Raw genomic sequence first — 4,600 nt, 5'->3', positions numbered from 1 at the left:
TTTTGAAAATATTATTAAAAAGTGGAGATTGGTGTGGTTTTGCCACAGAATTATATTCCACGGTGGTATCTGGTATGTAGCCATTTATACATGGTTAAATCCCTGTACTTCATATGCTGATTTGTAGTTAAAAAAGTGCCTCCTTTTTCATCAAAAAGTATAATAAAAAGATACTTCCCCTGATATTTTTTCCCAGCTCGCAGTCCTCAGCAGGAGCATGCCATTGTTGCTTTGCTCTTCCTCAGTGCTTTGCAAAGCTTTCCACATATGAAGAGGATCTTTGGAGTAGGCAAATCAAATACAAAGCACGTGAAGACGTTCCTGCTCTGATGTACTTCAGCATGGGAAGCACCCAGAGAGTAGAAGGACTTTGGAGTTACTGTCTAAAAGTTATTTTTCAGAAGCTGATTCTTGAATCATCTTCAGACACCTGTGCAAATTGGATCAGTAAACTTTTCTCTGTAATTTATGTGGCTTGGTGTATAGCTACAACCAAGGACACACTGCCTGCCATCGGCTTTCAGGGACTTATAAAATTGATAGTGCTGCTCACCTTTTTTGAATTTAATTCTGTGTTTGGGATTGGATGTGCAATCCAGATAGCTGGAGTGGGATTTTACCACTTCATTGATGAACTGTATATATTCTCAGCAAAACATGCATTTCACAGCAAGTACATAAAAGTACAAAGAAAATTATAGCCTTTGAGAGAAAGGCATCAAAACCAAGTGCTGTCTGTCTTCGTTTGTTATACTGTGTACAACATCTCTAGGGTTACAAATTCAGTACTGGGAAAGTTAGGAAGTGGTAGAAGTTTCCCAAGCAGCCTAATGCAGTGCAGACACAGTCCTTTCCTCCTGGCTGCTTTGGCTCAGGGCTGATCGTGGCTGCTGTGACATTTCCTGCACTGCTTAGGTAGGTTCTGCAGTTTCTGGAGGGTACAAGGTTTCTTATGCAGAAGAAACTCCTGATAACCAGCCCGGGCTCTGTGCCGGCAGCTCACCCCACACAGGGGAATGGAAGCATCAGGGTGTTATTTGGCATACTGATTATTTTTTTTTTAAAATGTTCATCCATATTGCCATTTTAAGCCACTTGTGCTTGGTTAGGTATTAGCAAAAGAGGCAGAGAGAAGGACAGTGGGACAACTTTTCAGAGGTGAGAGATCCCTTCCTGTCAGGACTACTTAAAACATACACTAAATTGTCAAGAAGAGTGATGAAAGTTGGAAATTATGGATTAGACTAAACAAAAATGCAGGAATAATATACAATGAGGAAAAAGAGCACATGTCCAAGCAAAAATGACCTAATCCATTTTTGTAATGTTTCACTCACATAACAGCTTAAAGTAAGGAGTGATGATCCAAGTCCCTTAGTCATGTATCCTAAAATCAATGATTTTTTGCCTTGGGTTATTGCTACTTGAATGGTCTGGAAACTAAACCTTCTTCTGGTTTAAGAGAATATAAATAGGTCATCCTCTTACTTCTGTTTTGGAAAAACAGATAGAACATTGTACTTCATAGCAAGTCTAGCTACAAGTCTAGTACAGCAGTTAGGCCCCGAATAGTGTGCTTTTAGAAAGGGATGAATGCCAACAAATTTGAAGCTGTGAATTCCTCCTTTGGGCAAGTGCTGAGTGCTGTGACCTCCCCAGAAACCAGTACCCTGAAGCGCTGAGGCACTGCAGTGGGGAGGCTCAGGGCAGTCGGCTACTACTGCACCGAGGGATGGGAAAGCCATCTGTCCTTCCTAGGAGCTACAGAGCAGACCAAGAAGCATTATTGCATCCCATGCTTTCACCTGTCTCTCTAGGAACTGCTCCTAGAGGTTCCTAGAGAAGACCCAGTAATGCCCAGTATGCCTTTCATTTTGTGCTTTCATCCTCAGGGTCAGAGCACCCCTCTGTATCCAGAGGCAAGGACTACGAACCCCAGCAAGGAGCTGAGGCAGCTTGTTTAGGCTCCAAAGCAGCGGTAGCACAGAGGGGCGCTGCCCCTGCACGCTTAAAGACTCACCCCAGCTCCCCACAAGCAATGGGAATGTGCTCCCATGCAGTCACAGCCCGGCTCCAGGAGAGGCAAAATGGTTAAGGATAACCCAAATACCCACCTAGACCAGCGTCTCCTCAGAAATATTCACACCAGAGTATTTTGCTGTTAACATCTGTGACGCCTTTATAATTTTTCTGTGCATTTTTAATTTTAGTGTTGAAAGCACTGTGTTCCGACTTGTGGTTGTCATACTCCTTTCCAAGCACATCTTTGGGAGGTTATATCCATCATGTAGAATTTTTCATTTGGTATTTACAGGGTTGCTGCTGACACATCTTTATAGACTGGTTTTACTAAGGAACTGCGGCTTTTGGAATTATACTCTCTCCTAACAATTTCTTTCCCTCCTGGCCATTTCCAGCTGCAACTGGGCTCATAGGTAGCCTAGCATTTCTCTCCCATGAGGGAGAACTCTTGTCCTGCAGAATGTGTTGGGAGAGCAGGTGGATGTCACACTGCTGCTCCTGGAGCATCGTGTGCTACAGCTCACCAGCCGGCTGGCGTGTTCGCAGGCGCTCTGTCCCCCTCGCGTCACCTATGCCTGCTCTGGCCCGGGCTTAACTCTTTCTTAATAACAAGTGCTACACTCTTGCTTGAATTTCATTCCTATAATTGATGGCCTTGTTCACTGTAGCAGAACTAACTTTATTTGTTCTTGAACTGTGACTCCTATGGCTTGCTGAATATGGATGTCTTGGGGTGACCCATCACCTGTTGGCAAATGGTTGTGTGCGTTGAATGACATATAGGAAAGTGTGTTACAGGTAGAAGCTATCTGAGGTTCAAAAATGTCACCAGCTACCGAAATGTGAATTTGCTGTCTTTTTGCTCTATTTTTATAAACCCCTTTTTCAGAGTGCAGTGTCCTTAAAATTGTGATATAGTAGACAGGCAACCACAGATTACAAAGGCTATCTGGGACATGTTTGTTGGGGATCATTGCAGTTGGCCTTTAATCTCTCTGCTTATTTAGAATTTAATTTAATACTTTATAGAAACAGCAAGTTGCTCTAATCCAGGGGACATTGAATATGCTTGTACTTTCAGTTGGCTGCTCAAGGAAAATTTTTCTTTCCATCCCCGATGCAAAAAACAATTCTGTGACTGTTGATCTATTAGTGTGCAACAGATGTTGCACAGCTCTGAATATCTTTCTCTGCAAAAAGGCTTCCAAAAGTATTTTTTATATACACATTCTATGAGGTTTGATCTTTACACCTATACCTCAAACACTACAGAGATTGCAGAGCTGCATGTTTTCTCCCTCTACCAGTGCCATAAATTGCAGCAGTAACCTCCTGACACAGTATGATCTTGGGGCTTTGCTCAGCTCGCCTTCTCTCCTTCAGCAGCACCGTCCAAATCATGTCTGAGTCTGCTTCGTTCCATTACTGTCAAACTCTCTGCTTTTTTTCTCGGGTGTGCTGAAGACTGTCCTGATACTGGGACCCCCAGCTATTTAGCATTGCTTTCTAAATGCTCTTGGTGGCAGAGAATGAGCGGGCTCTATCTGTGCCATTGAAAAGCAGGTATCTGTCTCTGGCCATATACTGCCTTCTTAGTGTTCTGGGGAGAAAAAAAAGGAAAAGAAAAGAAAAATAAAAATTTATGCCTGTAATAGATTGCCTGTGCTACAGGAAATGCCAGGCTTTGATCAGCAGTAAATGCCCTCAAATTGTTGTCCTTCGGGAATGGAAACTCCTAATCCCCTCTCTGAGCATCACCTGGCCTGCAGTCCAACTCCATAAAGCCAGCCCCAGCCGGCTGCTTGCCAGCAGCTCACAGCTGAAAGGCCTGTGAGATGACAGCAGTGCATTTGCTGCAGTCCCTCAGAAAAGATTTGGGTCTTAAAAGCGTTTTTTCAGGCAGAAGAGGAGGGGAGGGCAGGTCACCTCTGTTTTCAGGCAGAGCATGAAAACTGCCTGTAGTGTTGGGCAATGTGGGCAATGCTGAGCGGTGTGATGTGGCTGGTGGAGGGCAGGGCAGGTACATCAGAGACTTAAAAATGTCGTACAAGTAGTTTAGTCTCCTCCAGGAGTTTTGCAGCCCCTGTTTTGTCCAGAGAGGCTGAGAAGAGCCTCAGCCAGCACAGCTGGACGTGGGGCTGGGTGCCTGCCTCCTGGCAGGGGACACCGTTCCTCTCCCGGCGTGCTGAAGCGTGGCCAGGGCTACAGGTACCAGGTGGGCATCATTGCATGGGGTTTTGTGGCTGAGGACAAGTAGCATTCCTGTTGGCAAGCCATTTCAAGAGAGGTCTGTTTCTGTGTGTATATAGTGCCCTGTACATTCTTCACGGGCTGTTTGCTACGATATAACACTAATGAGGTAATTACAGGGATCAGGCGGTGTCAGCACAGCACATACCGCTTGGATTAGGCCTGGCCTTTGGACAAGCTCTTTTGGAAAGGGGTGCAAGCTGACATGGCTCACAGGCTGTTTGCAAGGACCGGGAGCAGGCTGGAGCTGGTGACAGCGGCTCAGCTGATGCAGGGGAATGTGGGGTGCCGCTCCTGCCTCCTGCATGGACGAGGAGGGCAGGCAGTG

Source organism: Falco naumanni, chromosome 3 (assembly GCF_017639655.2).
Source record: "Falco naumanni isolate bFalNau1 chromosome 3, bFalNau1.pat, whole genome shotgun sequence".
Lineage (NCBI taxonomy): Eukaryota > Metazoa > Chordata > Aves > Falconiformes > Falconidae > Falco > Falco naumanni.
The sequence above is the reverse complement of the archived record's forward strand: the minus strand, read 5'-3'. Positions refer to the sequence as shown.